Source organism: Bicyclus anynana, chromosome 25 (assembly GCF_947172395.1).
Source record: "Bicyclus anynana chromosome 25, ilBicAnyn1.1, whole genome shotgun sequence".
In the NCBI taxonomy this organism is placed as follows: Eukaryota; Metazoa; Arthropoda; class Insecta; order Lepidoptera; family Nymphalidae; genus Bicyclus; species Bicyclus anynana.
The window spans coordinates 7,619,949-7,640,775 of NC_069107.1; the positions used below are offsets into that span (position 1 = coordinate 7,619,949).

The 20,827-nt window shown below is 36.7% G+C and overlaps 1 protein-coding gene across 2 annotated transcripts in view; it reads right to left on the minus strand.

Moving 5' to 3' along the window:
- LOC112055973 (uncharacterized) overlaps nt 1-20,827 on the minus strand; it is a 743,744-nt gene that overhangs the window by 501,854 nt on the left and 221,063 nt on the right. The gene's annotated exons all lie outside the window — the stretch shown is intronic.

Here is a 20,827-nt window from a genome sequence, read left to right on the forward strand (position 1 = left end):
CTTTGAAACTGCTAAACGGATTTTCATGGGACATTTACGGAAAAAATCTATGATTTGCGGGCGTCTGCTAGCACTTAATAAAAATTGATAAAGATATTAATTTTTTGAATTATTGTATATATGTAGTTATGTTAAACATAGGTAGTAGTTCTCTGCTATCGGATGTTTTCTTTAAACAGTAAACATAACTTCTCTTTTTTCGCAAGTCCTCTCGTCAGGGGTTGCCTGGGAGAGATTGCTTATAGTAATAAGGCCACCTTTGCATGCTTAGTTTAACTTATTCATTTTTAATGATTTTTTTATTATTGTATTTTTTGTGTGCAATAAACACTAAACGGTTCACTCACACTATAATTATTATATTTATTTAACTACCCGCTCATGATTGTTCTTTGTTTTTCTTCTTTTTTTGTTTGTTAATTAATTTTCTTCTTAAATATTGTATTATGTAATAATAACCAGTGCACAGTAAAACCAACTGTGGTTTGTGTTACACTATGGTTAGGCTTCAAATAAATTAAATATTTCTTCTTCAAATATTCAATAATTTATAATGTAAATTATTAATCATTAAATTATCTCATTAAATAAATTAAATATAACATAATCTTAAAAATACACAGTGTGGCAACCCTAATAAAGTAGGTACTACTAGTTAGAGAGCACAGCAGGAGCGTAAATCTGTGTTTACGACTTATTTTCGAGTTTTTATTGTTGGGGCCTTGATTGCTAATTGTGAAGTCTCCAGTTTCATGGCCACACGGATTATGTTTCATGGTAGGTATTATGGTGTGTTTTGAAATCAGGTAACTTTTTAACTTAACAAATGAATCAATTGTATTTAGTACCTATATGTATAACTTACTACAGTTAAAATAAATAGCTTTAATTAAAATGCTCCTAAAACTTTTCATTTAAGTATTTTGTTTTATTCTTTAAGTTAGCCCTTGATTATGTTCTCATCTGATGGTAAGTGATGATGTAATCTAAGATAGAAGCAGGCTAACTTGTTAGGAGGAGAATGAAAATTCACACCCCTTTCGGTTTCTACACGACATCGTACCGCAACGCTAAATCACTTGGCAGTGCGTCTTTGTCGGTAACTAGCCACGGCTGGAGCCTCCCACCAGCCACTTGGACCAATTAAGAAAACCTCAATCGGCCCAGCCGGGGATCGAACCCAGGACTACCGTCTTGTAAATCCACCGCACATATGCGCTACGGAGGCCGTGAAAATATAAATGATCCATAGGCAATTGTATTTCTTTTACCATTTCCTACCTATAACTTTTACATCAGAAATGGTTGAATAGATTTTTCTGCATCAACCTCGCCAATATATTGCAAGGAAGAATAATGAATGAAATATGGCCTCCGCACCCTTAATTATGGCCCCCATACATCACCTATCGGCGCAGAAATGGCCGAAACGTGTGGAATGTCGAATAAAGTACGCGATACGTCTGTGTCGAGAGGTCAATCTGGTCGAAACAATTCGGGGTCACCTTTATTTCGATCAATTTCCAAAAGGAGTGATGACCCCATGTTGTTTCAGGAGTTAGATTATGAGACATCGAATCATGGGCTCCTAGATTCCAGTCTTGAGTTAAATTTAGTTTTTTCTAAGAAATATCTATACTCTATACTTATAATAAAAGTGGTCGAATTCCATACATTTATTCGCAATTTGAGATTTTACTTATACCATTTGTAACAACAAACGTTAGCGCAGCGTAAAGGACTCCAGCGCCATCTAGAATCTATACTTATAGATTCCGCTATTTTACACTCAACAAAGAATCTTTCGCCAATAACACGTCTTATTCGAATTTGAACTTTATGTTTAAAGGGTGTCAAAATTATAATGTGATTATCAACGAAGTTGCCATGGAAACCAAAGAGCGCTTTTAATTTACAGAATGCAGAAACCATGTTATGACGGTCGTCTTAACTACGGCTAAAGGATTTTTACAGAATAAAAAAAAAGAAAAAGAAAACCTTCATATTAAGTACATAACAAAACTACCAAAGAAACAATTACCGACAGCCCTATCATCATCATCAACCCATATTCGGCTAACTGCTGAGCTGGAGTATCCTCTCAGAATGAGAAGGGTTAGGCCAATAGTCCACCACGATGGCCCAATGCGGATTGGCAGACTACACACACGCAGAGAATTAAGAAAATTCTCTGGTATGCAGGTTTCCTCACGATGTTTTCCTTCACCGTTTGAGACACGTGATATTTAAATTTATAAAATACACACAACTGAAAATTTGGAGGTGCATGCCACGAACCTACACCCTCCGGAATCGGAGGCGGAGGTCATATCCACTGGGCTATCACGGCTCAACAGCACTATACTGTAAATAAATAACTTTGGTTGGTCTTTGAAATGAATATAACTTAAAAAGACCAACAAAGCGAAATGTTTAAACAAGTAATTGGCAAACATCTAAACATTTCCATCCAGCGAAATAATTACTACCAGAAACAAATGAGACACCGTCCCACAAAAGATCAGGGGCGGTGGCGGACAAAATTAATTTTCCAACGTGGCAATAACAAAATTGTAGGCCAAAATTATTTCCAAGAACACAAGACAAATGACCCGGAAGCTCCGGCGAGGCACTTCAATCGCTCTGCCGCGGGATCTTGTGAAAAATGCCAAACCCCCCTCCACCGCTGATGTAGTGTCGCATTAGGTGTCGCAAACTAGAATTTGAATGAGATAAATGACTGGCACGGACTCGGCACTATATCGGGGTGAGGACATGTTGGTTGTAGTTTAGCGGAAAATAAACTTTAGAAGTACAATCGTGTGGCGATATGAAAGAGTAAGGAGTTGCTTGAAAGACAACGGCCTCCGTGGCGCAGTGGTATGCGCGGTGGATTTACAAAAACGGAGGTCCTGGGTTCGATCCCCGGCTGGGCAGATTGAAATTTTCTTAATTTGTCCAGGTCTGGCTGGTGGGAGGCTTCGGCCGTGGCTAGTTACCACCCTACCGGCAAAGACGTACCGCCAAGCGATTTAGCGTTCCGGTACGATGCCGTGTAGAAACCGAAAGGGGTGTGGATTTTCATCCTCCTCCTAACAAGTTAGCCCGCTTCCATCTTAGACTGCATCATCACTTACCATCAGGTGAGATTGTAGTCAAGGGCTAACTTGTATAGAATAAAAAAAAAAAAAAAAAAAAAAAAAAAAAAAGACAACAAAGACTCTACAAGGCCTGAGACCGGTTGTAGGTCGAACATCATCTATATCTTGGTTGCAATACGGTAACTTAGGTAACTCTTTAGGGAAACTGTGGATTTTAGGACGAAGTCGTCTGGACGAAAAACCATTGTGAGTGTCATCGTCCTAAGAAGTCCCTCAGGCATATTGTGTCTAGGAGTTCTTATCCTGCTAACAGCGAATATTTGCACAGACATTAAGTAGCCAGGACAATCCAACAACTTGCTCTTCAGTATCACCAAAATATAGTATAGGTACGACCCAAAGTTAACTGTTACAAATAGCAGTGTATTGAGGCATGCGTCCACTGATCCGCACGGTAGATAAAATCAGTTCGATGCGATACGTACGATGCGAATCTGTGGACTTCTGTTATTATGATGAGTTATCGTCATTGTATTTACACTTGACAGTCATTTCTACGTAGTAGGAGAACGAAAATAATTGATGTAGCCCAAAAGATTAGCAAACTGAAGTGGCAGTGGGCGGGCCATATCTGTCGTAGAACAGATGGCCGCTGGGGCAGACGTGTTCTGGAGTCGAGACCGCGTACCAGCAAACGCAGGACGCCCTCTGGCTAGATGGTCCGACGACATCAAGAAGGTAGTGGGAAGTGGCTGGATGAGGAAGGCGGAGGATCGTGTGTGGTGGCGCGCTCTCAAAAAGGCCTATGTCCAGCAGTAGACGAAATACAGGCTGTTGATTAGTCATTTCTGTATAATGCTCTTATAGCGGAAAGCTTCGAACAACATATTACAAGGTTTCGCTTGACTTTTAGATAGAAGGTCGTACACAGTAATTTTTAGGGCGAGTAAGGAGGTTCCTCACTCACCCATTATATCAGAAATATTGTACTGAATCGCGTCATCCTCTCTAATATGTCACAACCCTGTACGTTTGCTTTGAAACTTGTTTGTTCCAACTTCGGAGACACGCTACAACAGCGCGTGAGGCGTATCGCGCAGCTGAATGGAACTAGCGCAGTAACTAGCTGCTTCTACGGTTGAAAAAGCTTTATCCATTTCACTTTGTTCTAAAGCCTTTGCATTTGCATAAATGATGGAAAAAAAAGTTTTAATTTAAAACGTTAATACCTTCGTATCTTCTATTATAATACATTTTTGTTTTGTTTGCTCTGCTACTATGATGTGATAAACGCATTTTTTTTTGACGTGACAAAGTCTTAAAATTCATGCGAAAAAAGATGACGTCATGCGTCGTTCCCTCGCTCTTTTTTTACAAGAAATAAAATATATTCTGGTCTATGAAGATTATTAAACAGTATTTTAGAAAAACAAACAGTATTTTATTTATTTATTTATATTTATATTTATAATAACTTTATTGCACAAAAAAGAAAATAACAAAAGAACACATAAATTTTTAGGCAAAAGGCGACCTTATCACTAATAGTGATCTCTTCCAGGCAACCTAAACATAATTAATCTAAATATCCTGTGAGATGGGAAATTGCAATTCAATAAATTTTAGGTAATATTCATTAAATAATAATAACTAATATAATAAATAAATATTTATTATTTTAAATACGTAAATTGAAAATTTCTTTTGAAAAACGCAACCATTCCATCAGTATTTTCTGACGTTGTCACGTTCTACTATAGTCAGTAAACCGTCTTTACAGACAACCGATTTTTTTTTTTACTTTCTCTACAGCATATCATGAGGAAGTCGTCAGTCTTCAGATTTATAGTTTCGTGAAAACCCTACGCTAGGGTTACCACGAAGCTAATCGACTGGCGACTGAAGACAAGATTTCTCGCGATACGCTTTAAAGGTTTGAGGTTTTGAACACTTGAAACTCTTAAAGTTGGCTACCGTATTTACCAGTAGCGGAGACTGAAATTTGTCGTAGTTAACCCATTCATTAACTTGGAGTACACCGAGCCTCACTACACCAGTGAGGCTCGGTGTACTCCAAGTTTTATCATATATTTACCACGACCACTACACGGCGACCACTTACTTTAGAGCGAATACATCGTATCTTCCAAAAACATAGTCGCGTTTTATTAATATCTTGTGAAACCCACAAAGGGGCCCCGAGCCCCATATCTCATTGTTTTTTAATCTGAATGTGTTTTTGGCTGAACACGTTAAATTATTGGCGTCCGTAAAACTCGTGTATTTTCAATAGGTAACCCGATGGGAATCGGTTTGTTAGGAACCATTGCACCTGGTATAAATATGTCTAGCTATAGTGCGCTCTCATTCTACATATAATGTTCATTAGAGTGTTATCGCCGCGTTGCAACGAATTGCGGTACGGATGGCTTCAGTGCTCGTGGCGTTCGAGCCGTCCACATCTCTTGTTGTGTAATTCTTTATTGGTTACTTGGGATAGGCGGGGAGAGTGACTTGAGTGGAAAAGGGGAGTGTTAGATATCTATCAAAGGCGCCTTTAACCCTACACATATCGTTCACAAGTTCTGCCACTCAGGGTTTATTGGTAACATTCTTAGTGGGAGTTGTTGGACCTGACAGACTTTCATTCTATGTGTTATTAATTGTGTTTGCGGACAACCGCTTCTGATGTGAAACCCCTTATACTCCGACAAGAGTATGAATTTCTTTTTAAACAGTCATCTGATTCAGCCATTTTATTGAAACATTTCGATCTCAATTCCGTACTTCGTTGCCAAGTTACCAGTTTAACTTGATCCCAATGTCTCCAAAATGTTGGTGACAATCAGTCTCCTGGTTTCAATTAATTTCCAACAATACCAAACTATTACAGACTACAACACAGGCATAGATCAACATCTATAGGTACCTATCGATATTGCACAAGGCTTTGTGAATGACAGGCGTCCACAGATCCACATCGTATGCATCGGACGCATCAAACGGATTTTAGTATTCTATGTATAGAATTCAATTACATAATTTATGTCAATACCTATGCATATGTACCTAGGGAAGTTACTAGCCCTTAATGCTAGCCACAAACGGTCAATTATTCTCACGTTTCTATAGCACCCATGACTATAATTGATCGTGTGATGGTCACAATACCCACTCCTAGCATAGTCTTTCCCGACTAGTTGGAGAAGAACTATTATAAAAAAATATGGCGAATATTCTTTAAAAAAAAAACTAAGATAAACTTTTAAGAGGATATCATGGAAAAATATAGAGAGTACTTACTAGCTACTCTTAAAATTTTCCCATGATATCCTCTTAGAAGTTTGTCTTGGTTTTTTTTATTATTATTATCGCTTTGCTCTACCTAATCACACCAGTGGTGTGATTCCGTTATCTTATACTCGTCGATGTAATATTCGCCTATAACAAGTTTTATTAGAATTAGAATTTTATTTCTATGGTAGTCGCACTAACTAACCACTGAGTTAACGAGACATTTAAAATTATTTCTTTAACTAACTAAGTATTTCAATGTATCTCACAACTCGAAGTTATCACCAGTACAGACATCAATACGTACTTCATTTCAAATATTAACTAAGTCTGAGTTATTACAACGAAATTAGTTCGGTACCAACTTGTGCACTTATTGTTAAAGTTTAACATTCGATTTTGAATCTTTTGGTTAGCGTCGCAGAGTTTCAAATCCATTGAAGTCATTAACAACAGTCCCAATGGACTTAGAACAACGTCTCCAATCGTAGTCTACAAACGGAATGGATGTTTTCATTCAATTTTCTATCGTGGGAACTGGTAGTGTCCACTTGTTTCTCAATTGTTGTTGGAAAATAAACTCTGTTACCTCAGCCAGATGGTGCTGTTTTGCATGTTAGATGCACGTTGTATTGTTTTATAGGTGCTATCACACGAAGCAAATTTTAGTGTAAGGTACGTTTGATAGAGTCCGTAAAAGTGTATGCCTCATTTCAGTCTCAGTTGCTGACATAGTATATTTGTGAATGTATTTTGTATATGAAAATACTTGATAAATATAAATAAGTAAGAGTAAGTAACGATTTCTCCTGCAAAAAAAACACTAAAAACAACTACTAAATACGTAAGTTTTATTTTATAATCTTCTTTAAAGTAGAGTAACCACATTTCTTAATAAAAGAGAAAAGCCTTTTTTTCAAAATCGGTACATATTTGCCCCTTATAATCTAATGCAATTTGATAGCTGATGATCTCTACTATCACCCCTAAAAGGATCGCCATACGTTTCCATTGCCCCTTTATATTTCATACAAGGAGGTGTGCAATGACATCACCATGAAAAGTTAAAAAAAAAAACTAAACTTTATATAGCATCAAATAACCAGCAGATAAAATGCGGTTTCACCCACGTAGCTCCTATTTCCATTTGAATACGGGAATAAAAATATATCTTATTTTACTTGCTGATAACGTAGCTATCTTTCGGCGATATACTTTTTCAAATCGGCCCTAATGTTATTACTTACCTACCTATTCAATATAAACAATCAATCAAATATTTTTTCTGTACAATGTTAGTATTTATTATCTGAATTTCAGGCTTGCTTTAATTATTTAATCACGGTTTCAGAAACTAGGGGATTCACCATTGTGGTATTATGGCTAAAGTGTTTTTCAGTGAGCCTAGTGGGAGTTTTCAATACTTTCATACTGTTACTATCATGTTGACGCTTATGCAAATTTATTTGGAATTGAAACAGTTGTGCAGTAGTGCCACTAGATGGCTCTGTTTCAATTCTTTAGAAATTCGCGTTTACGTTACGTGACAGTAACAGTATCAAACTGCCACTAGGCCCTCAGATAGCACGATGCGGGTGACAGTTCGTTTCGCTCTTGAAAGGTCACGTTTCGCGATAATAGTACGTATTATGGACGTCATAAGGCAACTGTCACCGTGCCCATGCTATCTGAAAATCGCTTTCGTGAGTGAAGTAGTGTAGTAGTTTTAAGTAAAATCTTGAATATTGTTTGAGTGTCCCAATTTGAGGAAAGCACGGCTGTTGTGGTGGAACCACAAAGGGAACTGGCTCTACTGGGATAGTAAAGTGTGTCAGCTCTATAACTTCTATGAATCATGTTGTATAGCGGTGACTTTGTACGTTCTGACAACGCTTTACTTTGCGGCAACGATTTGAAATAGACTTGAAAACCAAATAGAAGTTCCTAATTAGGGTACGCTTAATAGGGATGATGACAGTTTTTATATAAATCTTCTACTATATAAAAATAAGTCGGGTTTTCCTTCCTGACGCTATAACTCAAGAACGCACAAACCAATTTCCACTGTTTTGCATTCGTTGGAAAGGTCTCGGGCTCCGTGAGGTTTATAGCAAAGAAAATTAGGGGTAGGGTAGGGGTAGGATAGGGTTAGGGGTAGGGTAGGGATAGTGTATGGGTAGGGTATGGGTAGGGTATGGGTAGGGTAGGAGTAGGGTATGGGTAGGGTATGGGTAGGGTAGGGGTAGGCGTAAGTCAAAGCGAAGCTTGACCGCTAGTTGTATATAAATTAAGAGTATGCTAATAGTAAAGCAATTTTGTAAAAGTAACAGGGTATCTGCGATCATTATTTTCGGAGCTACAGGGATTTAAAGGGTCAGATTTGCGGATCCCTGAAAAACCCCCATACAAATTGGTACGAACTAATGACGTCTTAGATACATGATCTACGACGAATGATCGTTAGATTTGTATGGGCGTTCAAACAAAATTACTAATATCTTTGTTATTTGTGCGTTTATGTTTATAGTTGAATGTCACATTTGATGTAAGGAAGCTAAAACTGTACGAATTTTCATCTAATTACGATAAAAGATTTAGAATAGATTTGAAATTTTATAATCTTATTTATATTGCAGATATCCAGACAATCTTTGCTTTTTATGTATAAATTAGTTAACATTGACCTTATTTACCCGAATCTATCATAAAAAACAATATATTCAAACCCCATTAAACAAAACTTTGTTGAGTTTAGAAAAGCATTTGAATAAAATTTTTGTTATGATGTTGCTTGTATCAATTAATATTTGAAATTGCCTCAAGATAAAACGAGGCAGTCACCCATATTCATTTTAAAATGAAAACCTCTTTTTGGAAATCGGTTGAAAAAGAAAGATGGCGGACGAAGCCGAGAGTCAAATATAATTTCGTATAAACGAACCGCATATTTCGTGAACCAGTAATTAGTGGAGCGTTCCTAACAAAGTAGTCGTTTTGATTACTTCCGGTGTTTGAGTGTAAAATTTCGGCCCACTGATGTATACCAGAGCAACATAAACTTAGGGTTGGGTTACACTGCGGTCGTCGATATTATTATAATTTGACTAGCTGACGACGCGCGCTTTAACCCGCGTGGTTCCCATTCCCGTAGGAATACGGTGATAATATATAGCCTATAACCTTCCTCGATAAATGGGCTATCGAACACAGAAACAATTTTTCAAATCGGACCAGTAGTTTCTGAGATTAGCGCGTTCAATCAAACAAACAAACAAAGCTTTATAATATTAGTATAGATAACGAAGAATTTTGAATGTCCTTGATTGTATCGTCAACAAAGATTACTTTATAAGATATTACTATTAACTTTTGATTGGAAAATATTTAATTACATGTAACAGGAAACAGCTAGTTGCTGGAAGATTATTCCTATTAGAATATTTCCATCGATGTCAATCGTTTCAGTACAGTAAACTAGACTGCGAAGTACACTGACCTATTTATTTAAGTAGTAAGAACACCGACAACAAGTACACGTAGGAGTATAAATCTATACCTATTAATTATAGAAAGATAAAAAGTTTGTTTGCTTGTTGAGGTCGGAACCATAAACTGTGGCAAAAATAGGGAAAATATTCATTTTTAAGAGCTTTCATTGCGTGTGCTGCGTAAACTGTTAAAGCTAAGCGATAAGCATGTATGACGAAATTATTCACCTTTAAATATTTTGAAAAATTATCAATATATTTATTTACGTCAATTAGGCTTAGTTTAGAAGTACTTCCGAAACATCACCTATGAAAATGGTGATAATAAGAAAATGGTGATAATAATTAGTCGAAGACTTAAAATTAAATTTACGAGAATTACTGTTAGTAATTCTCGTAAATTTATATATCGCCTTATATTTTTTAGATAGACATTTTGTCAATCTTTTTCACACGGACCTTGTCGCGAACGTCAAGTACAAGTATTCGTCATTTCGACTATTCCTATTGGCTTACCGTGCATCGTGATAGGAACAAGAAATAAAAATAAAAAAAAAATTTTGCTCTCATAAAGAAATGTTTTAATGTAGGTAGATACCTAATTAATTAATATTTATATTATTACGTATTAAATTTAGATTTATTATTTAATTATTATTTATACGTTTTAAATTGGTGTATAACCTGCAATAAACAATTATTATTATTTCGTCGTCACATTAGGCAGCATGTAATCCCAGCTTAAGAAGTTGTAAACAAACACCTTCGTTCCCGAACGTTATATTTATCAATCAACACGTCAAGCGGAGTACAAACACGAACGTAAACATGGCTGCATTTTAATGTCGGCGCGGCGGTTAAGTGGATGTCGGGGATGTTGGGAGATTGTTGATGCTGCGTTGTTTGCTTCAGACGGCTCTGGATTTACTCTTGTATGTGTAAATATTTGGTGTTATTAGTATGTGACAGAGTCCGGGGAAGTTCTGATGATTGTCATGCTTATTTTAATATGACGAATTTTAACTGCCTCTGTGGCGCAGTGGTATGCGCGGTGGATTTACAAGATGGAGGTCCTGGGTTCGATCCCCGGCTGCGCCGATTGACGCTTTCTTAAGTGGTCCAGATCTGGCTGGTGGGAGGCTTCGGCCGTGGCTAGTTACCACCCTACCGACAAAGACGTACCGCCAAGCGATTTAGCGTTCCGGTACGATGTCGTGTAGAAAACTAGCCACCAAAGCCTCCCACCAGCCAGACCTGAATTAAGAAAACCTCAATCGGTCCAGCTGGGGATCGAACCCCGGACCTCCGTCTTGTAAATCCACCGCGCACACCACCGCGCCACGGAGGCCAAAAAGAAGGAGGGTAAAATGTGATCGTTAGCACCGCTGCTTTAGCTGGCATATTTCTTATTTTGGTCTTTATTTATCAACCCATCAAAATAAAAAAAACCAATCAATTGACAAAATGTCATCCACATACTATGATACAAATTACAAATGTCATCCGGAGCTTACGGTGGATATCATAATATAGTTTGTACATGACACTTTGTTGTCCACTCCAATAGGTTGATAATAAAGACTAAAATACTGAATAGGCCAGCAGGTCTCAAGGTAGCGTTTATATTTTACAATCATCTTATAAGTTTCTAAGTCTTATTATAAGTTATTGTTTATTTTAGTTTTTAGCGAACATTAAAGTATATTTCTTCTTCTTCTTCTATCATCATTATCAACCCATATTCAGCTCTCTGCTGAGCTCGAGTCTCCTCTCAAGAAGGAGAAGGGTTAGACCCCGTCCACCACGCTGGTTCAAAATGGATAAGCAGACTTTACAAACGCAGAGAATTAATTAAATTCTCAGGTATGCAGGTTTTCCTCACGATTTTTTCAATCGTGGAACAATTCAATGGAATGGTCCAATCCGCATTGAGCTAGCGTGGTCTATTGCCCTAACCCTACATTCTTAGAGAAGACTCGAACTCAGCAGTGAGCCGAATATGGGTTGATAACATAGGTATATTTAAAATCCTAAATTAATTAGCTACAAATCGTACACAGCACCTCTTTGTGGCATATACGAGTCATTCAACATTTCATTATCAACCCATATTCGGCTCACTGCTGAGCTCGAGTCCCCTCTCAGAATGAAAGGGATTAGGCCATTAGTCCACCACGCTGGCCTAATGCGGATTGGCAGACTTCACACACGCAGATAATTAAGAAAATTCTCCGGTGTGCAGGTTTCCTCACGATGATTTTCCTTCACCGTTTGAGACACGTGATATTTAATTTCTACTATAGCATTATTAATGCGCAGAAAGTATAAAAGCATTCAAGATTTAACAGGGCAAGTAAAAAAGTTTGTAAAAATCACATTCACAGAATCTGTACTAAGATTAAACACCTACAATGAAAGCGGCCATTTTGTCCCATTGTTAAACGTGTTACAAATGCCTTTTGAACTCCAAGGGCAGTAAGGGTGTCTTCCGCCCCCAGGGGACAGACGGGGTTGTATTTTTAACAATAGTTGTAGACGCCATTGTTCTTCTACTGTTGGTTCAGTCGTTGCACTGTCTGTCTGGTGTACAGTTACAAAGTAAAGTGCGTAAAGAATTTATTTTGTAACAGACTCCAAAAATGAGGCTCTATTTTCCACCTGTATGCAGTGGCGTGCACTTCATAGATGTATAAACGCACTGCATACCTATTTTAGCTGGTGGGAGGCTTCGGCCGTGGTTAGTTACCACCCTACCGATAAAGACGTATCGCCAAGCGATTTAGCGTTCAAGTACAATGTCGTGTAGAAACCGACAGGGGTGTGGATTTTCATCCTCCTCCTTACAAGCTTCCATCTTAGATTGCATCATCACTTACCATCAGGTGAGATTGTAGACAAGGGCTAACTTGAAAAGAATTAAAAAAAACATACCCTGAGAATATTTTACGAAACTGTATAACCTGAGGAATTTTCTTTTTTGTACTCTTAGATTAGTAAAAATTTACTGTATTCGGAGTTTGTACTATTTGTACGTACAGTGGCTATCCTAGGTAAGAGCCCTGTGCACGCCACAAGTATAAAAGAATCGTCTATATGATGACGGGAAACCTTCCCTTCAACTGATATCTAAAGTTAGTTTTATAATAAACCTGCAAACAGCATTCACAATGTGGAAACAAGCGGTCGAGTGCCCACAACACAAGAAACGACGCCAATATACCAAACAAAAGCCAAGCCGACCGTAGAACAATTCCAGGTATTAACATTTTCACCCGGCACCGTTTAGAGCGAGGAATCTCTTCCTAACAAACATTAAGATCTAATAGGATTTAACTGTGAAATTAGGTTATTGTTTAGAAGTATATATTTTTAACAGACTTTCAAAAACGGGTTTGTTTTCAAATGTATGTCACATATAGTTAGTCCATATAAATTACTGATTAAATTTAGAGGAATCTAGCGTTCAAAAGAAGACGGAACCCTAATTAAATCATCAATAAGGTAGAACTAATTGGACAAACATATTGACATTTATTTTAGCCATGTGCGAAGATGAGATCACAGGCAATCTAATCTGAAAATATCAAAAAAATCGGCTGTCTGTAAAATCGGTTTACTGGCGATAATTTAACGTGACAATATTATTAAACAGTATTTTAGAAAAACGTGTTTAAAATTAAATTTTGTTTAATAATCTTCATAGACCAGAATATACTTTATTTCTTGTAATAAAAGTTAGCAACCCTAGAGCGGGGGAACGACACATGACGTCATCTATTTTCGAGTACAGCCGGCTCCATCGAATTATAAGACGTTGTCACATCAAAAATTGTCATAGCTATAAAGGAAGTTGGTCGAGTAGAGTTCAAGCATATTGAATCGCTATAGGAGACGGATAGACAAATACAAGAACATTTAATCTAAACTTATGTTATACCGAATAACATAGACTATATATTGCCGTATTCGAAAGGGAACGGGTACCTTAGTAAGTAGTTAGTAGTACTGCCAGTTTTTGTTATATTTTACAATGTCGTAAAGAACAACAGTGTTGCAAAAGACAATGAACCCGAGAGGAAACAATTTGCGAGTTATTCAAATCGAAGGCACGGGACATGCGTTTTGTTATCACGATTATGTAGATGTCACTTACAATACAATACAAATGCATATCAAATGCATGCGTCGAGCCTACGTACGTCCTATTTGTAAACTATTTAACACTATCTAATATATTGAATACAAACCTACGCAGAAGTTACTTAAATGTATTTATGAAAATTTAACTCTACTATTCATAACATAATATGTGAATAATAATGATACATTTCAGGAACGAAAGAATGAAGAACGTTTTGATATAAAAGAGTTCTTATTACTAATATATATCTCTTCCCGGTATCCTTAACTATAGGAATAGCGATATTGTTTATGGACAGGAAATTCCAATAAAAATATCTTTTGAATTATTTACCGCAAAAACCGGGAAATTATCTCGGTATACGATAAAACGTTAAAATTAGTGTCTTTAACATCATCTTAACTTAGTCATAACGTCATTTATTTTCACATTTGTATTATTTAATTTCGAATTTCAAATATTATTATCGCTTTCTCAAAAATAAAGATTGCAACGAAAAAGTAAATGAAAAGCTATCGACCTGCTTATTATTGTTTTTGAATATAAAGTTTTAATAAATTCGGACACAACATTTTACCTTGCGGCACTCCTCGGGAGGACATTATCGTCCGCGGAAAGGAACGCCGATGTAATCCTTCCAAACGGCTATTATATATCCCTATCATTTAAATGCAAAACGGTAGTTAAACCCGGAGAAGTGAGCTTGGCCTCCGTTTACCAAATGTACAGTTAGGCAATGAAAGGCTCAACAACAATTTAAAGAAGAATTTGTACAAGTGCTCCACAGATGTACAAATCAAAAAACATTTTTGTGTGGTATTTTAAACTTGTCGAGAGCTGAACTGGCCCAGTTACTTTCGACTGAAGCTGCTTTATAAGTAACTAAGACATCCGGAGTTGGTTTCCAGAGTCATTGTATTGAGTCAGTAACCCACTAACTTAAGCAGGAAATCTGTAACTTATAATATAAAACAACTCTCGCCTAATGACAACTGTATTGGTCATTAATTATTATTACTGTAATGACATATAATATGCACCCACACTAATGTAATTACATTGCTTTGTTGACGCATAACAAATAGTAGACATATGCCCTACAGTAGGTTATTAGAAGAGGCTGATAATAATAATATAATAATAATTTATTTATTTAGTAAAAATAGAATGTGTTCGTAACTTATAAACTATAGCAAACTTATTCTATTAAATATATCTTACTAGTAATATGTGTGTCACTGCCGCTCCAATCCATTTGACATGGAACAGCTGTGATTCACATATTTACAGTCCAACCTGCTCGCAATCATTGCAAGAATGCTGTTGGTGCCGCCCTGCACCCTACGTACCAAGGATCCACAACGTTTGCGCATTGTGGTGTAAAAACAGTCAACACGCGCATACGCGAACATCCCCGATGCGCTACAAAAGCATATAATAATAAAGAACTGTACAACTTGTCAAATTGTGGCAGTATCGTTCGTCTTCAAGTTATGCAGATTTGCCGGGGAATATCATGGAAATGAAACCGTTCAAAGTTACGTCAGCTGTGTTGGGAACATTTGGCTGGGTTTGGTTATTGATACTGTTACAATAGCCATTAGGCGGCTCCACACGCGTGCACTTCCTCTCTGTCTTGCATCGTAAACTGAAACGTAGTCTTAATATTTATATTAACCCTTGGATAAGAGTGACCGTCCGATTTTTTTTATTGTTTTTTTTTCATCGTAGCTTAAAACTAGCCTTACAGATTTGTCTGGTAGTAGACACCGGCCATTTAGTTACTAGCCTACTGGAAAAGTATAATTGTCCCTACTTGACTGTATATACTAAATCTAGATAGATAGATACCTAGTCTTTATTGCAGACACAAGTGACGCAAGTGACTTACTATACTGAACTGAACTAAGTATTACACTAGGTTGTATTGCGTTTTATTATACATATTTAGTAGACAATTTTGTGGGATCAAAGTATTATTTAATAAATTTAGACACATCATAAATGTTGTCATTTGCATGATTTCTCAAACTATGGGTAATATAGATAGATTTTTTTAAAAGTCAGCTACTATTAGGTATTCAAAATGGAAAAAATTAGAATAGTATCTAACTTATGGTATTTTTACAAAAAGACTATCGAACAAAATCAATCAAGACCAAACCTTGAGACCGACTGCTTATCTGACTTAATAAGTTTTGATTATGAAGATACAAAAAGTCTTTAAAACTGAATAAGAACCAGAACCAATAACGACTTAACTACGAAAAAAACTCCCAGATTGGTTCTTAAATATCTTAAAAATATTGATTGGATTGTCGTTTACAAGATGAACCGTTAAATATTTGCCTAATCCAAACGCCGTAAGAAATCACCCTAATTAATAAGAGCCCTTAAACTGCCAACTTGTCGGAATGAAAAACCAACTTCGTCGTACTTGAGGATCTATGGAAGAAGGAAAGGGTCTTTACAATCGCGCAGGGCGAAGTTTTCGCAGTCATTGTTGGTTCGAATTGAGGTTATGCCGAAATTCTTGGAATTTGTGGCTAGATAAATTAGATCGTATGGAAGTTTTATGCAACTTTTTAATGCTTGTATCCGTAGTTCGAAACTTAGAGGGTTTTCTCTTATGAATTGTCATGATAACGGAAAGAAAGTTGCAGTATATTGCTGTAATTTATATGCACATTACAGATCGAGTAAGAGAGATAACCCAATACTCTGTTATAATTTTAAAGATTTTTTTTTCTTTTCAGATTTTTCTGTAAGCCTCATAAGAGCAACACTGCAATAAGAGTAGAAACAAATGTCAAATGACTTCAGGAGTAGAATAACGGGGGAATCTATCATTATGTCAAGTGAAGATGCAATCAAAGATCAAGTTTATTCTACCCACATCTATGACTGTTTCTACGCGGCAACAAACTGGAAAGTTAAATTGCTTGATGGCACTTCACTGGTAGGATGGTAACTATAATGTCAATTTAATTTCTATTTCATTTAATAAATGAACATTCAATGAAACCAAACTTTTGTGTTGCTTCAGACTTAATTCTATCTACCGCATCACTTATTTAGTCTACTTTATTGTACTATCTATAAGTATATGTGAAAGCAGTCCAGTCAAAACACTGTTCTGTAGATTAGCCTGATGATGCACTAATTAAGTGGATATTTTGTGTGTTCTGTTACTTTACTTTTATAAAGTTTATTTCTTAAATTCTTGATATCTCAAGTAATGCATGGAAATAAATTCGTACACGTCCACTATTAAGTAAGTGCATTAAGCAAATGTTGATACTATATTCATGATTCTGAAGTATCTATGCTCGTTGTACACCCACTCTCTCCAATCTCGCGAGTCACGCCAATCCCGAATGCGACTTTGATGAGACTACGTGACGCCATTACTGGCTTAATGGAACAGGTGAGTATGGTTACCGGATTCTATCTGAGTACTACTTTATATTATGAACATAATCAATTGCTATTTTAACGTTTTCCGTATTAGTTGTGCCTGTTTTATTTTGAACGAGGTTTTACCTAATTTAGTTTAAGTTTTCGTTAAAGTAAGTAAGCCATCTCGATAGGGGTTTTTTTTTGATTCTTTACAAGTTAGCCCTTGACTACAATCTCACCTGATGGTAAGTGATGATGCAATCTAAGATAGAAACGGGCTAACTTGTTTGGAGGAGGATGAAAATCAACACCCCTTTCGGTTTCTACACGGCATCGTACCGGAACGCTAAATCGCTTGGCGGTACGTCTTTGCAGGTAGGGTGGTAACGGCGGAAGCTTCCCACCAGCCAGACCTAGACCAATTAAGAAAATCTCAATCGGCCCAGCCGGGGATCGAACCCAGGACCTCCGTCTTGTAAATCCACCGCGCATACCACTGCGCCACGGAGGCCGTCAAAAATTGTTTGCCAACACAGAGGTTTGAAATAAAAATTTGTATTTGTATCGCTATTATATCTAAGTAATTTACCTGAACCTATATACTAGAATACAAGACCATTGATGTTGTCCTTTTCGAATGTTTAGCTTTTAGTGGGTAATGATGGATTTTGGTTTAAAAAAAAATGGTCGGAAAATAGAAATATCTACATATCTTAATGCAACATATTCTGTAACTAAAATAAAATGTACCCATTTCAGTATGGATATAATATGTAGTGCGTTTGATTAATTATGTATTGCTTTCAAAATTTCATTAATGTCATTCTAGCCAATTGCTGGAATGGCGACCCCGCACTAGTAAGCGCAGTGTTGGCTGACCCCCCACCAGGTGGACTGACGACATCAAACGAGTCGCAGGGATTCGCTGGATGCAGATGGCTCAGTATCGTGATGTTTGGAAGTCCCTACAAAAGGCTTATGTCCTGCAGTGGACGTCCATCGGCTGATATGATGATGATGATTATGAGCCAATTGCTAATAATATCAACTAGCTAGAACTGGCTTTAAAGATTGGAGATCCATAATGATCTACAATCTTCAAAAACCTCAAATTTTTCAATTGTTCATGGATATATTTTAGAAAATGAGAAGTATGTCAGCGTTCGTTTGTTAATCGTATATGTCCAGGCAGCATCCAGAAAAGGAACTCATCAGAGTGAGACAGAGATAGAGGTATTTGTTGACATCACTTGCCCGTTTGTACCGACCTCAAAGCAAGCTTTCAGAACGGACGGGCGTTAATTATGCCTGAATACACTTCCAATTCGTTAATGGAATTTGAAAGGTTGGACCTAAATCCCGAAGCGATATTCCTGTATTGAGACCCGGCTTTTGCAACGAGTCTGCCTCAACTTGGAATATTCCATCTAATAGGACAGACAGCTTGGTAGTCTATATTCCATATAAACTCAGTTCAGTAACATCATCAGCCTATTTGAATAACTGAATAAGAGGACCAGCTGGCCTATTCACTATTTTGGTCTTTATCATCAACCTATTAAAATAAACATTAAATCAATTGAGAAATATCATCTACCTACTGTATTATATCCACCATTAGGTATCGGATGACACTTGTTACATAGATTCTCAATCTAAATATATAATTAATGCGAAAGATCACGAAATCTCTAAAACCGCTTGGCGTACAAAGGGAGGCAGTTTATAGAAAGTAGACGTCCATTAAGAACAAATTATGCGACAGGGCCGGATTAAGGAGGTCTAAAGGTGGACGGAAGGGACGAAGATGGAAGTAATCGCGGGCGTCCACTAGTTTCGTATATGTCAAGTAGAAGACCTGTTTTCTTGTAAGAAAAGGAATAAGGTAATCACAATTCCAAGTTCCCCCTTAATGAAACTAGCAGATGCCCCGCGGTTTCACACGCGCAGTTCCTTTTCCTGACGGAATACGGGAATAAATATAGCCTATGACACATACAAGTAACGTGGCTATCTTTGGGTGAAAGAATTTTCAAAAGAAGAAGAAAAAAATCGATTCAGTAGATCCAGTGATTACCCCTAAACCTCCCTAAAATTACCTCTACATAATATATCTAGTAAAGATTCTGATTAATCAATTTTTAATGCGCATTTACATACTAAACTCCATCCACATCTATAATGAGCTGACATCCCAGTAAAATGCTTACTTGTTGAGCAAAAAAAAACCAATACACGTGTGCAAAACCGAAGGCAAAAGGTAGTAATGAATGAAAAAAAAGTTCCTATATAGAGCAATTCAGCTCTGAGCGAGGTGGAACAGTCTTTTTATCGTGCAAGACTGATTGCCCTGAATTAGTCAGCTATTTTTTTTCCCTCCTAGCCTCTCTCAGCCATTTACTACAGAGCGGTGCTTTTAATGCGCACAGATAAAGGAGTTTTAACTATGTTATAGAACGGATTGAAGTTTTACAATTTTAGGGGCATGCACCTCCAACTTTTCAGTTGTGTGCATTTTAAGAAATTATATATCACGTGTCTCAAACAATGAAGGAAAACATCGTGAGGAAACCTGCATACCAGAGAATTTTTGTAATTCTCTGAGTGTGTGAAGTCTGCCAATCCGCATTGGGCCAGCGTGGTGGACAATTGGCCTAACCCCTCTGATTCTGACAGGAGACTCGAGCTCAGCAATGAGCCGAATATGGGTTGATATTGATGAATGGGCGCATACTATATTTTTTTATTTTAAACAAAACAGAACAGATCTCAAATTAATTGTATAAATAAACAGTCTACAAATAGTCAAACTCTTGACGTTTCAAAAGTGTTTGTAAAATTTATATTATACTTATTTTGTAATTGAAGTTTTCATTTTGGTTACAATTAATTGTACTCTAATGTTTTTTTTTAATTATTTTTGTGTGCAATAAAGTATTTCTTCTTCTTCTTCTTTTCAATTACTCTAAATACTAAAAGGATATTTTTTTTAGATTACTACTAAAAGGATATTTTGAGCCTTTATAATATTTTTAAGAATATCAACTATTATTTCAGTTTGACGATTATTCCCCTAAAATTAGTCGCTAAGACAACAGGGGATCAAACCCACAACTAGAGAGCCATAATCGTGTAACTATTGAGAGTTTTGTTTTTCTAATCTCGGCAAGACTTACGAACTGCAATTTAGTTTTAAGTATATAAGAAGATAATCATAATAAAACGCCTAAAGTAAATCTTCTCCACTGTTTCGCTTTATCCTATCTAACACTAATATTAAATAAAATATCTTAGTCACAGATAAAAGTGCGATTGATGCGTCTTCCCGGTTTAATGGCTTGTTTAAATGAAATTCAAGGGGATTTCGAAAAAATGCTTGAATTTTATAGTCCCAAAAACGAGGA